The 24,321-nt window shown below is 40.4% G+C and overlaps 1 pseudogene; it reads right to left on the bottom strand.

Annotated features, from left to right (window-relative positions):
* Positions 1 to 10,832: 10,832 nt before the first annotated feature.
* On the bottom strand, positions 10,833 to 22,696 carry LOC143385416 (large ribosomal subunit protein eL24-like; annotated as a pseudogene).
* Positions 22,697 to 24,321: the final 1,625 nt, after the last annotated feature.

Genomic DNA, 24,321 nt, shown 5'->3' on the forward strand with positions numbered 1-24,321 from the left:
TTTATCTGTCTCTGTGTTGATGAACACCTACCTGGGCTGGTTCCATGACATGGTTATTGTGAATTGTGCTGCTATAAACAATGATGTGCCCATATCACTATAGTATGCTGATTTTAGTTCTTTTGGATAAATACTTAGGAGTGGGATAGATGGATCATATTGTGGTTCTATTCCTAGTGTTTTGAGGAATCTCCATATTGCTTTCCAGAGTTGTTGCACTAGTCAACAGTCCCACGAACATGAGTGTGCTTTCCCCCTACATCCTCACCAGCACTTATTATTAGTAGTCTTGATGTTTGCCATTCTAATTGGAGTGAGATGAAATCTCAGTGTATTTTTGGCTTGCTCTTCCCTGATTTACAGGGATGTTGAACATTTTTTCATATATTTGTTGGCTGTTTCTTCTTTTGAGGAGTATCTGTTTAGTTCTTTTGCCCATTTATTGAGTTATTAATTTTTTTAAGTGTGTTGTGTTCTTTATCTATTCTGGATAGTAATCCCTTGTTGGAAGAGTAGCTGGCAGAGATTTTATTCTGTTCCCAAGGGCTCTCTTCTTACTCCTGTTTCCTCTGCTGTGCAGAAGCTTTATAATTAGAAGTTTTCCCACTTACTGTCGGTTTAATTTTTTGAACTTTATGGGTCTTGTTAAGGAAGTCAGTGTCTGTGCCAATATACTGGAAAGTCAGCTTTCTAGCTTTTCCAATCTAGCTTTTCTATTGACTTACACCTTTATTTTAGAAATCCTTTATGTTGGGTTGATTGATCTATAACAAATAGCACTTTACATTTTAGTGTTTGAGAGCTGTATAGATTTTGCCAAGTAGTTCATTGTTCATGGATATGAAACTGAATTTACATGGGCTGGGCTGTATGTAGCTCAGTGGCAAACACTTGCCTAGCATGCGTGAGGCACTGGGTTCAATCCTTAGCACCACATAAAAATAAGTAGCTAAATAAAAATAGTTAAAAAAATGCATTAAGTGTTGGGGATGCGTGCTCGCCTAGCATCCGTGAGGCACTGGGTTTGATTCTCAGCACCACATTAAAAAAAAAATAAAGATATTATGTCCACCTAAAACTAAAAATAAATATTTAAAAATGCATTAAAATGACATAGAAGATAGAATAAAAGGAAATGGGTTTTATAAAAACAATGCATTCTCTTTCTTTTGCAGAATTGAGAATTGGCCCCAGGATTTCATGTATCCTGGGTAAGTGCTCCATCACTGAATACCCCTGATTCTTTTTTTTTAAAATTTATTTTTCGATTGTAGTTGAACACAATACCTTTATTTTATTTATTTATTTTTATGTGGTACTGAGGATCAAACCCAGGGACTCGCATGTGCTAAGCAAGAACTCTACCACTGAGCCACAATCCCATCCCCTCCCTGATACTTTTTTGAGACATGATCTTGGTAAGTTGCCCATGCTGGCCTCAAATTTGCAATCCTCCTTCCTCAGCTTCCCTAGCAGCTGGTATTATAATTAAGGGCCACCACGCCTGGCTCCTCTCCTCTTAACATTATGTAATAAATACCTGCCATTTCCATAGCACTTTTAGGCCAGCTGGTACAGAGCTGGTAGTGGTGGTGGATGGCCCAGGGACTAATATCTCCAGATTCAGGGTGGCTGCTGGTGACTAGTGTGATGGTGGGTGGCTGGTCAGGCAGGCTGTCACTGCCTCTACCCAGCTCCAGCTTGTTTCCCTTGGGTGGGATATGGTGATGGAAGACTGGAGATTGAAGGGATCTGAGCTGGGGACCATCAAGGCCGCTGCTCCTCACCATCTGTGGTTTGTGGGAGAACAACTTTGCAAGTGACTGAGTCACACTCCTTGGCTGGGTGCTGAGGCACTTAGTCACAGAAATGTGGCAAAGCTTTCCCCACCCTTTTTGGGTTCCAGGGTCGGTATCTCCTACATTGGTGTGTTCTTGCTACAGCCCCATGGGTGAAGCTACGCTCACCTGTTCCTTTGTAATATAATCCCTTGCCCTGTTTAGGATAGAATCTTCCATGGAAGTGCCTTGTGTGTGTCCCCTTCTCTTATTGTGCCCTTGGGTGTGGCCTACCCAGGTGTCAATCAACCTGCTGACAGTGGACATCATGAAGATAGACTCAGCCCTCTGAAACCTGACCCCTTGCCTCATTTGAATAGCTTCTTCTCAATAAAAGGGGTCAGCGTGTGTGCTCTCTCTCTCTCTTTCTGCAGACCCTTAAGGTCAGAGAAGCCGTCACAACAACCCCAAAGCAAAAGGTATTTGTGTCTCTGGTGTGGTTATTTTGCGCAGCCCAGTTAGCCCAGTTCAACTGGAGTGACCCCTGAGCCTTTTAGTCATGAGAACAGAAACCCGGCAGTGGTCCCTCTGACCCTCCTCCAGCCTCCTCCTCCAGCCTCCTCCTCTAGAACCCCTCTAGAACCGCTGCCTCCAGACCCGCTGCCTCCAGACCCTGTCCTCTTCCAGGCCCTGCTGTTCTTCAGGCCCCCATCACTTTGCCAGGCTCTTCAATTCTCCAGACTCTACCCTTTCTCTAAGACCTGACCTTCCCACCCTCCTTCAGGGCCTGCCCTCTTCCAGGCCCATCTCTTTTCTTTTCCATCTGGAGATCTCTAAGTACTAGTCCAAACTTTTTTATGCTAATTGATTGATTTGTAATTTTCTTATTTTAGCATCATTTTGCCATGTCTTTATTTAGGAGGAAATCCTCCATGTCTTCCCAGTTTCCAATTCTGTGTAGTAGGTTTCTCTTATTCAATTATAATTTCCATTTTTCTAGATTTCTACAAAATTCTTAATCCTGTGAACTTTTGCTATCTTTTATCAGCAATATTTTAAAAATATACTCTGTTTACTTTGTTTTTGATTGAGAGAATTGTCTTATTTGAGATTTCTCTTGATAATCTTAAATGATTTTAATTAATTTCTAATTATTAAGACATCTTTGGGTACTGGATGTGTAGCTCAGTGGCAGAGCACTTGTCTAGCATGTGAGAGGCCCTGAGTTAGATCCCAACACCCCTCCATCCTCCACACAGAAGATGTCTTTGACAGGACCTAAGCATCAGAAGTATCCAGAGGTATCATTTTTAAAGATTATGTATTTACAAATATGCACAAACACCACAATATACCTCTCTCAAAATTTTCTTTAAAAATATTTATTGTTTAGTTGTAGATGGACACAATATCTTTATTTCATTTTTATGTGGTGCTGAGGATTGAACCCAGTGCCTCATGTATGCTAGGCAAGTGCTCTACCACTGAGCCACCACCCCAGCCCTCTCTCAAATTTTGATGAAATAGTTCTAACCAAAATTTTCAAATCAATTTTAGAAGATAAAAACAGAATAGTAATATTTTTAATGCCAACTATTGATATTGCATGCTTAAAACCACTATAGATGAAATTTCCTCAGGACTCAAATCATTACAGAATGTAAGAGATAAGTTATAGCTGTTTTTTAGTAATTCAAGACATTTACTTAAAATAAACTTTTTATTTTTAAAATTTTTTTAAGAGAGAGAGAGAGAGAGAGAGAGAGAGAGAGAGAGAGAGAGAGAGAATTTTTAATATTTATTTTTTTTAGTTTTTCGGCGGACACATCTTTGTTTGTATATGGTGTTGAAGATCGAACCTGGGCTGCACGCATGCCAGGCGAGCGTGCTACCGCTTGAGCCATATCCCCAGCCCCTTAAAATAAACTTTTTAAACAGACATTTTCTTTTCTATTTTTCAAATTTAGGAGGCATAATCATGTGTCTTATTAAAGTTGTACATTCATCAGAAAGTTAGTTTATCTTATTCCTTGCAGGCAAGGGGAATGGACCTTCTGATGAGCATGGTGCTTTATATATTGTCAGGAATTATTGTTGAAGAGCTCTATTAAGTTCAAAATATCATTTAAAAATGTACCAACATGCTTTTGATTTCAAAAATTTGAATTTCTTCTTTTGAGATTATGTATTTATTAGTACTTAGGGTTATTTCATGTGGGAAGTGCCATGATTATATTATATCCTAACATAGGTGCCCCTATGTGCTTATAAAGTGGCTTTTAAAATAGAGTTGAGTATATCTTATATTTGTTGGATTCACTGTGGAAAAGTACATACACTTTTTACCATATTCAGAGGATTATTATATTTGAATGAGTAGAAGCAGAGATTAGACATATTAGTGTTGTAAGCTGAACAAAGTGCAGATTTAGTTTAATTATTTTGATGAAGGTGACATAATGGTTTCTGCCCTGTTCTACATCTGCTATGATGGTCTATGATCAGATGTCTGTCCTGAGAATTTTTTGACACTGGTGATTGAATCCAGGGCCTTGCACATGCTAGGCAAGCATTTAGCTACATATATCCCAAGCCCTTTTTAACATTTTATTTTGGGTCAGGCTCTTGCTAAGTTGCCCAGGAGGGCCTCAAATTTGTGATCCTCCTGCCTTAGTGCTTCAAGTACTTGGAATTACAGGTGTATGTCAAAGCGTTTGGCTTGTCCTGGAGGATTTTTGATGTTAATATCATAAGTTTCCAATGTATTAAATAATTTCATAAGCTAAACTATGTTCATTTTTCTTTTTTTTTCCAATAGTCAATAAAGCTTTTTTGTTGTTTTGATGGTTTGCTTAATGTGAACTTACTTTACGTGACACTGCTGTTCATGATAGTCTAGCTGTGCTAGCTCATGATAGGAAAAAGAGTATTTTGATTCTGATAGTCTGAACTGTGTTTCAGGTCAACATGTTTCCAAGGAGCAGTGATTATTAATTTTTTATTTGATTATACAAATAAGGCACAAATTCATTCATTCATTCATTTTTTTTTTTTTTTTGGTGGTGCTGGGGGTTGAACCCAGGGTCTCTTACATGCTGGGCAAGCACTCTTCCAATAAGTTCCATAGATCCTTTAATTATCATTAACTTCATGACAAGCAATGGTGATAACAAAATCACTTAGAAATTCAACTAAATTTGGAATCATTCAAGAATTTGAGTATACAGTTCTTTATGGTTTCTAGAAGGTACAGTGTTTTCCCACAACATAGCAGCATTTAAGGTCACTCCTGGACTGAGCTGCCACCTGGGCTCCTTCTCTGGGCTCACCACTTCTGCAGAACATCATGGAAGAGATGGACGCTGGTGTCCTTTTAAACTCTTCTGCTTGGGAGGCATCACTTGTGTTAGTTGCAATTTCCATTTACCTTTTTCTTGTCTTTGACTATTTGTCCCAGTGGCAAATATTTGATTCTATTATTGCTAAACACTATGCATAGAAATAAAATAAAGACAAGGATTATTTGGGATAAGGGATCCAAAGTCACAATGAGTCAATTTAAAATTAGAATTTTTTTTTAAACAGTCACTCTTTTTGAGAAAGTTTAGCCATAAATTGAAATAGTGTCTAAAATGTTATTTTTTTTTTCTCTAAAGTGATCAGGTTTTTAAAAGGCACACCCAGGACCTAGTGATAGCATAAAAACATAATCAGTTTACACATTACTTCAATAAGTTTATGTTATTGCTTCAACATAAAACAATAAAACAGGCACATATCTTGAATTAAATATTTGAGTCATTTAATTTTGTGTCATAAATTATTTAATTTTGTGTTCAAAATAAAATATAGAACTGGCTGAGTGTCAATACCTGTAATTAACTATATAAATAATTAAACAAGTAGGTGTTTGAAAAAATATAATCATATCTTAAGGTTTTTATTTTAGAGTAGCTTTATTTTTTTTAATATACTTTTATTTTACTTATTTATTTTCTGTGGTGCTGAGGATGGAACCCAGGGCCTCCCCCATGCCAAGCGAGAGCTCTACAGCTGAGCCACAACCCCAGCCCCTAAATTAGTTTTATCTTTTTGCAGAAATTCAAAATGCAGAGATTTCCCCAGTAGCTTCAACTGGTTTTTCCCTTTTTATGACTTATGTGTACTATCTTGGATGTGTTAACATCTTAGATGATTTGTCATGAAGAACAAATACTGGTATGTTACTGCTAAATTAAGTTGTATTTCCTTTGGATTCTCAGTTCTGCTGCTTCCTGTTCAGGACCCCATCCAGGACCTCACATGACATCATTGTCTCCATAACTCCTCTTGGGTGACAGTTTCTCTGACCTTCCTTGTTCTGATGACCTTGACAGTGTTGAGGAAAACCTGTCAGGTATTTTTTAAGATTGTTCTCCATTGAGGTTTCCTTTTTTTTTTTTTTTTTCCATATTTAGACTGGGCTTGTGGGTTGGGGGAAGCAGGTCACACAGGTGGAGAACTGCTCTGTTATCTCATGTCCTCAAGGTTAATGTCATGTTAACTGTTAACTGACTGTGTTCAATTGGCTGAGTTTGTGTCTTTCACTAGTTTCTCACTATGAAGTTACTGTTCTCTACATGTCCTCATTATCTGTATTTTCTGGAGGAAGTCCCTATGCAGTGCCCACACTTATAGAGTAGGGAGTTAGCTTCATCTCCTCGGTGGACAAGCATCTGCTTCAATCATCTGGAATTCTTCTGCACTCGAGGTTTCTAGGTGACCCCATTTGTTTATGTGTTCAGTCCAGTGTGGATGTCTGGATAGTTACTTTAAGCTGTCATTTGTTATCAAATTCTATGGTATTTTGTTGCTCAGTTCTTTCCTGCTTTAGCCATTGGGAGTTCTTTCCTTTGCCGCTGGTTGTCTTTTAACATATTTTCTGTTTTTGTCCCCAAATTCCTTTCTTATACTTGAAGATTACCCTGACTCATATATTTACTGTCTCAGTTATAGTATCAGCCACTTGTGTAAAGAGCCTTAGCTCCTTTTATTAGAAAGTTATTTTAAAAGCTTTTATCTGGCAGCTGAATGTGCTCATTGCATCTTGACCTTCAATGCAATGCAAGGAAGTGTATGTGTGTTATAATCCACCCCCCATTATAAATGTGTTTATATAGAACCATCTGTGTTTGTACTAAGGTAAACATGAGTTTATATTGATCTGCAGTAAGTGGATTCTTATCCATTATGACATAGATCCCTCTTCCTTCACTCCTTGCTTATCTGTAACTTCTCACTCCAGCTGTGAGAAACCTGGGTCCTAGCTTCTGCCATGTAATTAATTCATTGTTTGTTTATGAGCAGTTAATTCATTATTGTTCCCTATTACTGGTTGTGACATAATAAGAAACACACATTTGATATCTGTTCTCAGTTCTTGGTGCAGATCTCCTAAAACCCTCATATTCCCCAAGTAATAAGGGTATGAAGATAATCTTTTGTCTTTTTTAAATTTATTTTTTAGGTGTAGATGGATACAACACAATGTTTTTATTTTTATGAGATGCTGAGGATTGAACCTTGGTCCCTCCCATGCTAGGGGAGCGTTTTACCACTGAGCCACAATCTCAGCCCCAATCTTTTGTCTTCACATTTATTCTTTGACCTTTGTTCCTTACACAGAACTCCTAAATTGTCTAGAATCTCCTGGGTGGGAGGAGGATCTTTGTTCTAATAAGGACTCTTGGTGAGCTCTAGAGCAGCTTCAGGTTGTAGGATGGTCATGAGAAAGACCAAGCAATGATTAAAAGCTTGGAACTTTGAGTTCCCCGCCCCACCCTTTGGGGAAAGAATCTGGAGATTGGGTTAATAATCCATCATATCTACATGATTTCATCCATTTCTCCACCAAATTCTCTAAAAAAAGTGACTTATAGAGTTTCTGAGTTGCTGAACACCACCATGCACAGGGAGGGTGGTGCACCCCAACTTCATGTGGACAGAAGCTCCTGCACCAGGAACCCTCCTGGGCCTCATCCTGTGCATATCCTGACTGTAATTTTGTCTTTTCTAGAATGTCATAAAAGAAAAGGCTGTCATACAGCCTCCTCAGCCTGGTTTATTTCACTCAGCAGCACACCAGCTAGGATTCATGTTGTCTCTGTGTAGGTTTGTGGTTCATTCTTTTCTATTCTATGTTGATTGTGCATTCAGCTGTGGAGGGACATTCTGATTTTTGATCTGATTGGCATCAGCAGAGCTGCTGTGCATAATCCTGTTTTTTTTTTTTTTTTGACATGATTTTTCAGAGTACTTGTTTAAATGCAAAATTTGCCTATAATTTTATAGGCAAAAATTTGGGTCATGGATTAGACTTCTTTTGCTTTGGAAAGACCTGGCACACTGTCCTCCCAAGTGGCTGTGCCACATAATCTCCTGGCAATGCCTGAAAGTGCTGGTGTTCTGCATCCTACAGCTGTTGATGCACTGTCATTTCTTGGAGTGTAGCAGTTCTAACAGCTGTGCCATGCTACCTCAATATTATTTTAATTTGTGATTCTCTAATGATATTCAATGCTGAGCATCATTTTGAATAACTATTTGCCATCTTTGTATTTTCTTCAGTTATATGTCTGTTCAGATATTTACCAATTTTATTTGGGTTTTTAGTTGTTGGCTTTTAATAATTCTTTGTGTATTTTGAATAAAACTTCCATTTCAGAAATGTGTTTTGTAAATAATGTATTTGTCCGTGACTTATCTTTTTGTTTTCTTTCTCATGGAATATAAAAAATTTAATTTTTTTGTGTATAGTGTTGGGGATTTAACCCAGGTCCTCACACATGCTAGGCATGTATTCTATCACTGACCCATCCCAGTCTGGCATCAAATTTTCAATCCTCCTGCCTCAGCCTTTTGAGTAATTGGTAAGATAGGCATGCAACACCCCCACTTAAATAAATATTTTATAATAAAGACTTATAAAGTCCACATTATCAATATTTTTCTTCTGTCCATTGGCTTTTGGTATTGTGAGTTGAAACTCATCACTAAGGGCTGGGGATGTAGCTTAGTATTAGAGAGCTTGTCCAGCATGTGTGTGGGCCTGTATTTGATCCTTAGTACCAGAATACACACACACACACACACACACACACACTCATCACTAAGTCTAAGATTACATAGATTTTCTTTTAGAAAATTTTCAGTTTTCTCTTAGTTTGTTTATGAGCCACTATGAGTCAATTTTTGTAGGAATTTTAGTTTATGTATACATCAATTTCATTCAATAGTTTTCAAAAACTTGTTCAATCACCAATATTTGAAAAATCATGGGTAATGCATTTGATTTCAGTTTGAATTTCCAAAATCATGGTCTTAAATAAACTAAATACAGTATTGAATATCATTCATTTCTCAGGAATGCTAGGATGGGGTGCATGTGCACCACTGAACTGCAGCAACCTGTGCTGAGCTCCAGTGACTACCAGAGGGTGCACACCACCTTCCCAGACCTGGCTGTGTAATAATACGAATATGGTGGTGAGATAATGCCAATGTGTCATCCATATGCAGCCTCTAATGCTAATGCATTATCTCTAGTGACCTTTGATGTTAATGTATCCACAGGTGGCCTCTGATACTAGTACAGTGTCCATAGAGTGACCTAGAACACTAATATAACACTGCCACATGGTCTTTAATGTTAATATAATGTCCACACTGTGGCCTCTAATTCTAATACAATATCCACACTGAAGCTTCTAACACTAGTTTAATAGCTTCCTGTGCACTTTGAGATTAATATAATGTTCACACTTTGGCCATTAATACTAATATAATAACCACATGGTGACCTGTAATACTTGTATAATATTCATGCAATAGCATCTAACATTAATATAATAGGTACTCTTGGCCTTTCATATTATATAATATTATATCCATATTGTAGTATATAAAGTTAATGTAATACCTGCCTGTAGTCCTTAATACTAATATAATATTCATACTACAGTAGTATAAACTAATGTAACTGCTAGAATGTGGCTATACTATTAATATAATATTCATACTGTGACCTCTAAATATATTATTATGGCTCTCCTGTGGTCTTTTTTTTTTTTTTTTAAGAGAGTGAGAGAGGGAGAGAATTTTTAATATTTATTTTTTTTTAGTTATCGGCGGACACAGCATCTTTGTTTGTATGTGGTGTTGAGAATCAAACCTGGGCCGCACGCATTGCAGGCGAGCGCGCTACCGCTTGAGCCACATCCCCAGCCCCTCCTGTGGTCTTTAATATTAATACAATATCCAAACTACAGAATCTAGACTAATACAATACCTTCCCTGTGGCTTTGAGATTGATGAAATGTTCATATTTTAGCAAGTAAAACTAATTTAATAACATCCTGGTTGTAGTAATACTTTGATATCAATATGAAGCAAGTCAAATTAATACCATAGCTTCCCTCAGACCTTTAATATTAATATAATATTCATGTTATAATATCGAAATCTAAGAAAAGAGATGCTTTGTAGACATTTGCACTAAAATAACAATTTGTTTACAGGACTGTGATCTTCAGTACTAATGTTATATCCATAGAATAACATCAAAAACCAATAAAATAGCTGCATTGTGGCCTTTCATACTGAGATGTTATCCAAATTTTTATCCATTTTTATCCATCAATAAAAATGACATTATAGCTGCCCTACAGACTTTAATACTCATGTGAAATCCACATTACAGCATCAAAAATGGATAAGCTTGCTGCCTTGTGGCCCTCAATACTGATACAGTATCCATATCATAGCTTAAAAAATGAATAGTGTGACTGCTTTGTGGTCTTTTGTACTGTATATAACAAAATTCATGTTATATACTTATGGTATTTAGTTATTAATGGTATATTAATAGTACAGCATCATGAAATAACTGAATATATACAGTGTGGCCTTTAATGCAAATATGTTAATTATGATAGCATTTATTTTTTATTTTTTAAATATTTATTTATTTATTTAAAGTTATAGATACATCTTTATTTTAAAATCTCATCTGCCAATTTAGCGTTTTCCACCAACTTGGGGAGCAGAAACCTTCACCGGTTTCACAGTCTTTTCTTAGTTGCTGCCTTTGTGGGAGACTTAGCAGCAGCCATTGCCATCTTTTTAGATGCCTGCTTAGCCTTTTTTGCTTCCTTGGCAGCTCTAATAGCTTGCTCTCGTTGAGCCTTTCTAACTTTTGGTTTCTGATTCCTCTTGGCCATGATATCTGCAAGGGATGCACCAGTGATGGACTTTTGAAATTTGACTGCACGTCGGGTTCTCTTCTTTTGAATTTCTTCTGACTGGCCCTTTTTGTGCTTTCTTCTGTAGAGGACAGTCCAGTTTATCTGCCAAGGATTCCTGTTGGATAGGAAAGCCGACTCGCATTTTGCATAAAAAATTGGAAAACCTTTCCGACGGTCCTGGCATAGTGCCTCCTATTTCCGGGGTATATCTTGTATCCTGGAGGGGGGAGTTGTCCCCTCTACCCTGGGTGCAGTGGTGTCCAGAGCTCCCCCATGACACCCAGGTTAGAGGGACCTTCCCCCTGGAGGCAGGAGTCCCCTCTACCCTGGGTGTGGTGGGGAGCTTCCCCTGAACACCCAGGTTAGAGGGGACCTTTTTCCTGGAAGGGGGAGTCCCCTCTACCCTGGGTGCGGTGGTGTCCAGAGCTTCCCCCCGCCACACCCGGGTTAGAGGGATCTTCCCCCTGGAGGGGGGAGACCCCTTTACTTTGGGTATGGTGGGGAGCTCCCCCCAAAAAAAAAACAAGATTAGAGGGGACCTCTTCCTGGAGGGGGGAGTCCACCTCTACCCTGGGTGTGGTGGTGTACAGAGCTAGTTACAGAAATGCAAATTAAAAAATGAGATGAGATACAACTCCCTATCCATGAGTATGGCTCTCATTAAAAAAGGTGGAATAACAAATGGAGGGGATGGGGAGAAACAGAAATTCTTATTGTCTGCATGGCTGATAACAATGTAAAAGGGTGCAGTCCCTTTGGAATTACAGTGGCACACACCTGTAATCCTGGCTACTCAGGAGACATAGGCAGGAGGATCTCAAGTTTGAGGCCAGCCCTAGCAACTTAAAAACTCAACTCAAAAAATAAAAAGTGCTGGGGATGCAGCTCAGTGGTAAAGTACCCCTGAGTTCAATCCCTAGTACCAAAAAAAAAAAAAAAAAAAAAAGTCCTTAAAGGGATGAATGGATACATACAACATGATCTATCTATACAATGTAACATTACCGAACAATAAAAAGGAATAAAGAACTAATAGCAGTGACAACATGGATGAAGATGGGCCAGAGAAAAGAAGTGAGTCATAAAAGACCATGTATTGCATATTCCACCTGCATGAAATGTTGAGAAAGGGCAAATCCATAGAGAAAGAATAGGTTGGTGGTTGCCTGGGGCTGGGGAGTTGCTGTACACGGGCAGGAGGGACCCTACTGAGATGATGAAAATGTTCCAAGACTGTATTGTGGTGATGGTGGCACAAATCAGTAAATTTACTAAAACTCATTGATGTCTAGGCTTAAAATAGTGAAAATTTATGCTATAGGAGAGGGGGAGAAGAAAAAGAAGGGAAGAAGAAGGAGGAGGAGGAGAAGAGGAGGAGGAAAAAGGAGGAAATATTTTCCAAAATGTCCCTAGCAAACCACCTTTGTAATCCACTGGGCCAGGCTGTGGCTTGGGGGATGGCAGGTACCAACTAGCTTGGGCTCTCATCCCTGGATCTGGGGCTGTTGTCCCACATGGGCTGTGGGTAGGGGGCGCTGCCTAAGGAAATCAGCATAGTGCTGATAGAAGGGATGCCAGTCAGACAGCCACCAAGTTGCTGCTGCACCCAGGACTGTCTGCTTGGGACCACAGCCTGATGCTGAATTCTGGGACCTGTTATCTACACGGTGACTCCTACTTCTCTGTGCAGTATGATACAAGGAGAGAGGGGATGTGGAAGAATTACTTCCTGAAAACCTGGCTTCCCCCGGTGGAGACCAACTGTCCCGGTTTGCCTGGGATGGAGTGATTTCTCAGAATGTAAGACTTGATATGTTTAAGCTGGGAAAGTCCCAGGTGAACAGGGAGGGTTTGGCCACCCAATGACCTCATCAGGGAGAGAGACGGAAGTGTTCCCAAGGAATTGGAGCATCAATGGCAGATGACAGCACAGAAGGTCAATGGGTTGCTGCATGTCTTGTAGGAAGGCACACAGAGGACCACTTTGGATTTTTATTTTTTTGTCAAAAATATTGGCTAACCAAATATTGAAGGAGATAAATGGATTTAACCCTGGAAATATTCTTAAACACTCGGCCTGGTACATTATTGGATTGTTCTCTTCACTGTTAATTTTCTTTTGTGTTGTAATTATAGGATGGCGAGTCTTCAGAACAAGAATGCAGAAACTCGAGAATGAACCACCGCCTAATTTTTAAGAGAAAAAAGGGGGCATATGTGGGAAGCCATTCTCGCACGTTGATTGGGCACCTCCCTGATTGGGTGTAAGGCGTTCTGGCTAAACTGTGTCGAACTAATCCCCACCCTATCTAGGTGCGAGAACCCTTCCGTGAATTTCTTGTTCCCCAATAAAAGGCCATCCTCTGGCGTGCTCTCTCTCTCTCTCCTGCTAGTCCTGAGTAAGCCTTGCTACCCTACCAGGTGGTTCGAGGCAGGAGCTAGAGGGAGGGCCATCTCAGACCTGGTCAAAGAAAAAGGTAATTGAGTCTTGTGTGTTTATTTTGATCTCACTAGTTAACTTCTATTCTACGAACCTCTTATATGAAGCCAGCGTGCTGGTCGAGCGGCTGATAATATAACCCTTTTTATGTTAAACTTTTTAAATTTGGATTCATCAGGACTTAGTGCTGCTTAAAGGCACTTGTGTCCAAAAAATGTACATAAGCCAAAGGTACTTTGGAAGGATATTCTAACTGGACAATGGAAAGGTCTTGACCCAGTGATTGTCTTGAGTCGGGGGTCTGTTTGTGTGTTTCCACAGGGAGAACAGCAGCAGATTTGGATTCCAGAGAGACTAAAGTGATTTCTACAGACCAAAAAGAAGATGATTTGGCTCAAAATCCATAACAGCTGATATCCAGAACTCCAGTTTAGCTATCTTTACATCTTCGACAATGGTTCCCACACCTGGAGGCTAATGAATAATAGCACCATTAAGGCCTATTTCGAATGCAAAAAATTTTGAGGCTTACTTACGGGAATACCTTCAAACCCATATGCAAGGTACAAGAAGAATTTTTCTATTTTATTTTTGAGCCCATACAGACCTAGGTTAATGTTTTTCTGATCAGTTTTATTTTTTTAATCAACTGTGGAGTTTTGTTTTTTTTTTTTTAATATTTTATTTTTTAGTTCTCGGCGGACACAACATCTTTGTTTGTATGTGGTGCTGAGGATTGAACCCAGGCCGCACGCACACCAGGCGAGCGCGCTACCGCTTGAGCCACATCCCCAGCCCCCAACTGTGGAGTTTTTAAACATTGCAATGGAGATTTCACCTGTGAAAAGCTGCAAGGCCTTTACTACTATTGTGTTATGTGTGTACACTTGTGTTATGTGTTGTATATCTGTATGTGCGTGTGTCCATATATCAGGAGCGCTCATGAAAAAATAGGATCCAAATATCTTTTATTCATGTGATTTAAATAGTTTAATTTAAATTGGGTATTGTTTTAATGTGAACAAAAAAGGAGATTAACAGATCTGTTTGTTTACTTTCACCTTTCCTTTTCATTATATCTAATAATTCTGTTCAGAATAATGTACTAAATTGTTCAGAAAATTGTTTTCTTAGTGCCTGCTGGAATGTTGCACAATTTTCTTTAGCCATTATTGCCAGAATTCCTACCTTAAGACAAAAATAGAAGAATTTTCAGTATTACTGAAAAACCAAATGAGACTTCGGAATTACAGCTACCATCATCACAGCTGTTGCTGTTTCTGCTGCTACTACTACAGCTTCTGCAACAGCTATCACACAAACTGTACAGACTGTTGCATCAATATTTACTTCAAGAAGAAATAGACATATTAATGGATTCCTCTGCTTTAAGCTGCTTGTGGAACTTACCTGGATTGTGTATCACTTATATGCATCTTGAACTGATACAACAAATTATAATAGTACCAGGGTATCTTTGCTGACAGTGTCATCGGTGGTACAATTTTTCCAAGGGCTTCTTACTTGGAGCCGTCAATGGTTTGGTGTCGTGGCATTTTGTATCCTCCTCCTTCTGCTTGTGGCAGGTTGTTTATGGTAAACCACTATGATCGCTAAATATATTGGGCCGGTAGTCAAAGACGGGTAAGATCCAATTACAGTGGTACCAACCTAAGACAGGAGGCTGATGATTTGAGGTAAGACCACAGAATGACAGATAAGGACCATATGTAGTATTGGACAACCTAAAACATGCACGGTCCCTAAGCCATGTACTTGTTGTTTAATAAAACAAAAGGGAGGAGATATTGGGGATGCAAATCAAGTCAAATGGCGCCTGGCACTTTGCCAGGAGGAGTGGTTTGTGAAGCAACGCCAGTGAGCCATTAAGATGATGAGGATTCCTTAATGACTGACTGCTGTATCTAGATGATGTTAATTAAGTTAAGCTGTGTGTAATTAGTTGGGTATATGTACCTCTGCTGTCCGGCAGAGAAGCGGCTCCTGCTACCTTGGGTGCCCGCTACTTTGAGTTCTCATTCAGTTCCCGCTGAGTTCACTCGCAATAAAGTAGTTCCCGCTTCAACCTTCAAGTTGACTACAGCACCTACTACTGCAATCAATTAATCAATCAATAAAAAAATAAACAAATATAAAATAAAACCCCCAAATCCTAACAGGGTATTTGATGATATTAAGAAATTATTGGAGCCTGGGGTTATAATTCAGTGGTAGAGTACTTGCCCAGCATGTGTGAGGCACTGGGTTTGATCCCCAGCACCACATAAAACTAAATGAACAAAATAAAGGTATTATGTCCATCTACAACTAAAAGTATTTAAAAAAGAAAAAAGAAATTATTGTAGGCTGAGTGCAGTGGCACAGGCCTATAATCCCTGTAGCTCTGGAGGTTGAGGGAGGAGGATCACAAGTTCAAAGCCAGCCTCAGCAACTTAGCGACGCCCTATACAATTCAGCAAGACCCTGTCTCTAGATAAAAAACAAAAAAGGGCTGGGATGTGGGTCCATATTAAGCACCCCTGGGTTTAATGCCTAGTACCCCTTCCTCCAAAAAAGAAAGAAATTCTTGGTATAATATCAAATTCCAATAATGTTTCTTAGCTTTTGGAGATTTATCCTGAAATACTTACTGTGGGGACCATGTGATATCTGGGTTTTGCTTCCAAATGGTGTAGGGGTGGTGGTGAGGATAATGTGAACATGGCCCTTGGGTGACCATTTTGGAGGCTGAGTGATGGGCGTGAGGTTTTATTTAACATCCTCACTTTTTGCAGCGCTGACCTGCTTGATAACTGACCATGGAAAGGAGAGGCCAGTGCTACTGTCCTGCCTGCGCAGCACCATGAACCTCAGGTCCCCTTCCCAGTCCGCTCAGGGGATGCTCTTCATCACAAATAGGCTGGTGTTTCCACCAAATTTAATTTCACACATCAGTGAATCTTCCAAAATTTTAGGTGAGGAACAATTCATTTTTCATTTTGCCAAATTAAAACAAAACAAGACCCAAATGTTGCATCTCCTTCCAATGTCATTTCGTAAAAGAGCACATTACATCCTAATAACATCATTTCGGAAGAGGGCTGGCCTTTCCACTGGATGCAATTAGCATAACGAACGAGCTTGCTCTGGTGTCCCTGTTTTCTCAGTTCACCCTGGATCTGGCTGCACACATACCCTGGGGAGAGGAAGGAGGTGTGGACGACTGGCTATTCCTGCCCTGCTTCCTGCTAATGAGAACTGGGCTTGGATCATCTGTGGTCATAATGTGTAGGGTTTTGTTTTTATTTTTAGTGTAGTGCTGAGGATCAGACCCAGGGCCTCTTGCATGGAACCTCACCTACTTGGGATACTTGTGAGCACCCCGCCGTGGGGCCACACCCCCAGCCAGCATGTGCAGGGCTTTGATGTCATCAGCTGGTCAAGGGGTACAGGCAAGGGTCCCCAAAAATCAAATCCTCAGGGACTCATGAATGCACATCCTTTTTCAAAGACCTCTTGGATCTTGTTCTGGCTGTGGGGTAGGTCAGGGAAGGGAACTGCCAACCCAAGAGGCTGCTGGGAGTTCTCCATGTGGGTTATTAGAATGAATTGAATGAATTCAGAATATTAAAATTACTCTGAATCAGATAAAAAAAAGAGGTTTTTTTCCCCTCTGAAACTTGGGAACATGAGAGACAGATTGTTGAGGGTGTTGAAAATATTCTGAAACTAGACTGTGGAGATGGTTACACAACATAAGACTGAGCTGAGTGTCACTAATGGTAAATTATCTGCATATTTTACTGCCATGAAAACGAATGGGACTGGGTGGTAGAGCGTTTGCTTAGCATGTGTGAGGCCGTGGGTTCAAGTCTCAATACAGAAAAAAAAAAAAAAAAAAAGATTGCAATGAAAAAGAAAAAAATCAACAAAAAATGTGTAAGGAGATGGACATGTTAATTAGCTTGATTGGCTCATTCTGCAGTGTGTACATATATCAAAACATAATATGCCATAAATGTATAAAATTCTTATTTGTTAATTAAAAATATACTTCCTTACACACAAATTCCCAAGCAGGTTGTTAGCTGGGTTCCCTCTGGGGCAGCGCCTTAAAGGAGGTAAAAAAAAAATTTTTTTTTTTAAATTCCTCTTTCTTTTTTTAAAATATTTATTTATTTATTTTTTAGTTGCACACAATACCTTTATTTTTGATTATTTGTTTTTATGTGGTGCTGAGGATCGAACCCAGGGCCTCGCATGTGCTAGGTGAGTGCTCTATCACTAAGCCACCCAGCCCCGAAGGAGGTCAAATTTTAAAATATCAGAGATGAAAAGAGACTTTACAGGACATGTAGTCTCTCCCTCATTCCACAGATGAGGAGGATCCTGAGGTTCAGGGTAGGAAAGTGATGTACTGAGGCTTCTCAGGAAATTAGGAGAAAGGGGTCTTCACTTAACCTGTGAGCTTTGCCCTCTATCACGTGCTTTTGGTTCTGTGAGGGCAAGGAGAAGGGTGCCTGCATCTCCCCTCTTTTCAAAATAATGGGCTAAGACAGAAAGACCACCAACTGGTTGTCCCTGTGTCAGATGCAGCCTACAGATCTAGTTTTTGTATTGTTAATTTTTTTTTTTTATTAAGTTAAACAGTCTAAGAATGAATTCCCAGCATTTGAAAATCAGACCAATTCACAAGAAAATCCAGGCTTCCAGTTTCTTTTAACAAATAGAAAGCTCTGACAGAAAGCTCTGGCAAGGATGGGAGCTGACAGGAGTGTACTCTTTCCAGTGTTTTAGGGTCACAGCCACTCCCAAGGCCTCACAGGAGCCTCAGGCTTGTATTGCTTTCCTAACAGCAGCCTGCTTTAGCCCCCTTTTTTGATTATTTGTTTGTTTGGTACCAGGGGTTGAACTCAGGGGCACTCGACCACTGAGCCACATCCCCAGGGTCTCACTGAGTTGCTTAGCACCTCACTGTTGCTGAGGCTGGTTTTGAATTTGCAATCCTCCTACCTCAGCCTCCCAAGCTGCTGGGATTAGAGGCATGCACCACCACACCTGGCTTTAGCCCCTTCTTTTCTTTTTCTTTCCCTTCTCCTTCTTCCCCCACCTCTAATTCTCCTCCTATTTCTTCTTTTAATATTGGGAATTGAACCCAGGGGCACTGTACTACTAAGCCACATCCCCAGCCCTTTTATTTTTATTTGAGACAGGGTCTTATAAGTTCTCCAGGCTGGCCTTGAACTTGTGATCCTCCTGCCTCAGCCTTGCTTTAGCCAACTCCACTGCTTGCCTATCCTGGGAGGATTGGCCTCCTAGCCTCAATCCTGGGCTGGAGAACTGCAGGTCTCTGATGGTGGTTTTGTAGGAGGTGTTTGGGCAGGTGGTACTTTGCTTACACCTGGAACTCCATATCTCATTCTCTTCTGCTCCATCTATACCATGGCCTTAAAATACCATCAGCCAGCCTTGGCTTCTGTGCAGTTCCTTGCTTTTAAGAAATGTTCCCGTTTTTTTTTTTTGTTTGTTTTTTTGAAATTGACCAAATTACATTATTGTGTGCATGTACAAATATGTAACAACAAATCTCCCTACTATATATAATTATAATACACCAATAAAAGCATCTGGAAAAAAGGAGAAATGTTCCCATTTACAAATGGGGAATCTTGAGGTGAAACAAGCAGAGGGACTTGTCCCAAGCTGGAACTAGCACTGTGCCTGAGCGGATGAGGCCATGCAGTCATCCCCCAGAAGCCATGAAATATTCTTGGGCCTTAACCAAGGATCAAGTTCTGCCACCTGCTCCGGCAGGGATGAGCCTTGAAAACCCTGTATTGAGTGAAGTAAACCAGACCCCAAGCACACTTCGAATGACTCCACGTGTCACGAGGCACCTAGGACAGGTGAATTCATAGAGAAAGGAGATTAGGGGTTACATGTGCTGGAGAGAGAGAGTGGAACAGGAAGTTGTTGAGTGGGTTTGGAGTCTAATGGGTTTGGGGTGATGAAGAATTCTGAAAATAGTGGGGATGGTTATACAACATTGTGATTGTAATTAATGCCACCAAATTGTATACTTAGAAATAGCCAAAATGGGACTGGGGTTGTGGCTCAGCGGTAGAGCACTCGTCTAGCACGTGCGAGGTCTTGGGTTTGATCCTCAGCACCAAATAAAAATAAAATAAAGATATTGTGTCCATCTACAACCAAAAAATAAAATATTAAAAAAAAAAAGAAATGGCCAAAATGGGATTGGGGGTATAGTTCGATGGTAGAGTACTCGCCTAGCATGTTCAAGGCACTGAATTCCATTCCCATTACTGCCAAAACGAAAAAAGGAAAAGATTAAACTGGCATATTTTGTTTATATGTAGACATATATACATATAATATGCACAGGATATGTACATATATACATATAATGTGCACATAATATATACCCATATTACATGTGCATATATTATATATGCATATACATGTTATACATATAATGATAGAAATATATGTTATATACATATATCTGCATGCAATCTACATATGTATATGTAATATATACATGTTATATATGCAACATATACATGTTACATATTTTATACAATATACATGTTATATGTGCATATATACATGATATGTATAATATACACATATGGTTTTATATAATGTATACATGTTATATATTAACACATTGTATAGTATGTGCATATAATTTTAGTAAAATATAACAGATATAATATATACATGTTTATATTATATGCATATTTAATAATTATTTGGGCAGGGGTTGTAGCTCAGCAGTAGAGTGTTTGCCTAGCATGTGCAAGGCCCTGGGTTCAATCCTTACCACCACATAAAAATAAATAAAATAAAGGTAATGTGTCCAACTACAACTAAAAAATAAATAGTAAAAAGTAATAATCATCATACATTGTATTAAATACTTTTTGTGTACACAATTGTATCTGTTGTATTTTATATACATATATTTGTGCATATATATATTATATAAGATATATACATATAAATATCTATTTATCTACTTACCTACCTATCTTACTATAGTGAAAAAAAATAACAGAATGTCACCCAAAGCAGCCTGGGTGTCTCTGGAAGCCCACATGGTATGGCTGTACAATCTTCCCAGTAGCAGTACTACATATGGGGCCGGGAGATCAAGAGGGAATGAAACTATACATGTATCTGAGACACCAGCAAGGAGGTGGTGACCTTCTCCTTTCAGCTCTGAATACCCGGTGACCCTGGCTTGCTGCTCTATGTCACTTCACCTCTGCTGCCTGTCATTTGTGCTCACGCCATTCATAGTCCTCAGCGCAGCTGAGTTGCCTCTCTTTCAGGGTGACGACTAGATGGCTGTGCCTTCGCCCTTGGCTGTGGGCATCAGGCATCACATGAGCAGGAATCCTGTCTGGGTTTTTGCTTCCTCAGCACTTAGCACAGTGCTTGGCACGCAGTAGGCTCTCGTTATTTCACTAATGAGAGTAGATGCTCAAAGGAAAGGTGTACTGGGGGACCTGAGAGTCATGGACAGTCATGTGGTCAGCCCCCCACCCTACATCCCCAGTTTTCTGGCTTGCTTTAGCTAGACTTATTTTCTTCTGCTTGCAACTGTACTTCCATGATGCCTCTCTGAATCTCTTTCTTCATCTGTAAAATAAGGGTAACAACTGTAACTTGCAGTCACTCGTTTTAATGAAGATTATATCAGCAAACTCAATCAGTATTCACCCTGATGATGAGGAGGAGGAGGGAGAGGAAGAAGGGACCAGGTGTATTTATGCTGCCACCATAACAAATTATCACGTACTTCATGATTTAAAACAACTCATATTTATTCTCTTATAGCTCCAGAGGTCAGAGGTCCAAACCTTTGGCAGGGCTGTGTTCCTTCTGGAAACTCTGGGACAGTAAATGTATTTCCTTGCCTTTTCTGGCTTCTAAAGGCTGCCTCAATTCTTTGACTTGTGGTCCCACATCAGAAGCACTGTCACACCTCCTCTGACTCTGAGCAGCCTTCCTTCCTCTTAAAATCCTTGTGATTGTGACAGGCTTTCTGGCTGCCAAGCCTGCAGCTGGCCTACTGTTCCCTGCCGAGAAGCAGTGGAGCAGCCTGGCAGTGGAGCCCCAGAATGGTGGCCTGAAGGGTCCAGCACAGGTACAAGCATGGCCTGGGCTGCATGGAGCCTACTATGCAAACTCGGCAGGTGGGCCAGTTGCTGAAAGCCAAGGCACACAAACCTGTCACCTTTTGGTGGCCAGGTCTGTGCACAGCTTGTACAGCCCTGCAGCCTGGAACCTGCAAACACAGAATAGAAGTAGGGCAGAACTGAATGGAAGTTGGGACTTGAGAGTTGACCGATAGCCTTAGTGTGTTTCCAAATCCTAATTAGCATAAATGTGGACTATAACATTGGTCCTTTTAAAAAACCCTAATTAGCGTAAGTTTGGACTAATGGCTGTGACCCAAAGCTATATAAACACCTAGACTAGTATTCAGAGGAAGAACACCTGGGTCTTTTCTGGCCCTGTGGCTGCAAAGAGTGCCGTTCCTGTTTGTAGTTATCAGTAGATCTCACTGTTAGACTGGCTAATCCTGCTCCATGGATTTCATTCTTTGAATTCACCCAACAAGAAGAAATTGAGGCTGAGCTCCTGGGGGGTCTGCTGCAGCTCTGGGTGGCTTGGCTCACTGTTAAGAGCTGCAACACTTCTCTGAGGCGTGCAACCTTAGGCAGACCCCACCCACCAGCAGAAGCAGAGAAACTCCAGTCTTACCTGCAGGCAGAAACAGGGAATCCAGTTTCATCTCAAAACTTTGGCTTCAATAGCACTGGGCCCAGGTGAATAACCCATGATAGTTTGCCCTCTCAACGTCCTGTAAACTCATCTGCAAAGCCTCTTTCTCCATCTAAGGTATTATTCACAGGTTCTGGGGATTAGGATGTAGATATCTTTGGGGATCATCGTTCATCTTACCATTCCATGTGTTCAAAGTTTTGTTTTATAACTATTTGTGTGGAAGATACCAAGAAAAGTAAGTTGTCCTTCCTGTCCTCAACTGGTTTACAATCCTGTTGGGGAGACAGTGATTACCACCCCACCAACTCAGGCAGCATGGTCAGTGCTGCTCTTGGGAGGCAGAGAGGGTGGATCATGTTGATGAAGATGGAGATGAACATGGGACGCTTTTTTCTTCCCCAGGAGTTTTCTTTCCTGGGGGAAACATCCACAGGTATGATGACTACTGACTACGTGCATCTTGTCCCCTGGAGGAGTGTGATAGAGCATCCCTGCCTTCTAACACAGGAAGGAAGAACCTTTGGAAGAGGCGAGGAGGAGTCTCCTTACTCCATCAGCCAAGGTCTTTCCCTTCTGTTTTTCTGATGCTTTGAGGCATTTCTTTCAGACTCTGGGAAGAAGGTTCTGGGCGTTAAGTTTGGCTCAGGTTCTGGCACATAAAGTAGATGGTAAAGAGGTAGTGAGGAGTGAAAGTGAAGACATGTCCTCCCTCCTCCAACTCCCCAGAGCCTTGGGGGAATTGTCCCAGAAATAGGACAGGAGTGTTTCCAGCCAAAATAATATACAGGATGTCAACGACTCCCTTATACACATTTGAGTTGTTTAGTGAAAGCATGACCTATGCAGATCTTTCAATGATTATAGTAAAACCACTGCCAATAGCCATGGAGACAGGTCTGAGCAATTAAGCAAGGTACCTAGGGGACAGACCCACCATCATTGTATCCAAATAGTTTCTGTGCACCCTTCGCTCCCTGCTGGTTCTGGCACAAGGCTGGGATGCAGAGAGTCACTGAGTATCCAGTCCTTGGCTCCTAGATGGTCTGTCCTGGGACCTGAGGGAATTGCTTTAGTCACTGCTTCCGTGACTTCAAGTCTACGCCTTGTGTTTCAGGAAGGAGTAGCTGGTGTGTGTAAGCTATGCAGCAAAGACCTTAAAATCTATTTGTGAATGTAATCTTTTCTTCAAAAACAGCTTTGTTGAGTTATAATTCACAGTCTTGTGCTGCATGATGACGTTTCAGTTAACCACTGACCACACACAGGACAGTGAAGCAAAAGGCTGTTCCATCTAGCCCCGGGGTGCTGCGCACTATAGCATCTGGGTTTGGATAAATACACTCCATCATGTTCACAAGTGACACAATTGCCTGATGAGGCGTTTTCAGGATGCATCCCCGTTGTTAAGTCATGCGTATGTGAGCTCTCTCATTTCAAGTGAACAATTCACTGGTTTTCAGTATGGAGTTACGTAATCACCACCTCCAGCAATTTTAGAATATTTTCATCACTCCCCAAAGAAAGCCTATGTCCATGAGCAGTTTCTCACCATTTCCTTCCAGTACCTACTCTTCAGCCCCAGGCGGTGCTAATTGGTCCGTCTTCATAGAGTTGCCTCTTTTGAGCATTTTATATAAATGGGATCCTATGCTCTGTGGTTATTCTGACTTTGCCTCTATTTATTTAGCACCATGTTTTATGGCCCATCCACGTTGCAGCATGAATCAGCACTTCATTCCTTTTGATGACTAAATAATCTTTGTATGGAAAGACCACATTTTATTTATCCATTATCAGTTAATAGGCATGTGGGTGATTTCCACTTTGGGGTTATGAACAGAGAGTCATGAAAGTCCAGAGAGAAATGTTGCTATGAACATTTGTGCACAGTTTTTGAGAGACACGTTTTCAGATCTCTTGGAATTATACCTAGGAGTGGAATTTCTGAGTCTCATGGTGACATATGTCTAAGCTTTTGAGGAACGTCTGGTTTCTTTTCCTCAGT

This window comes from Callospermophilus lateralis, chromosome 19, assembly GCF_048772815.1.
Source record: "Callospermophilus lateralis isolate mCalLat2 chromosome 19, mCalLat2.hap1, whole genome shotgun sequence".
Lineage (NCBI taxonomy): Eukaryota > Metazoa > Chordata > Mammalia > Rodentia > Sciuridae > Callospermophilus > Callospermophilus lateralis.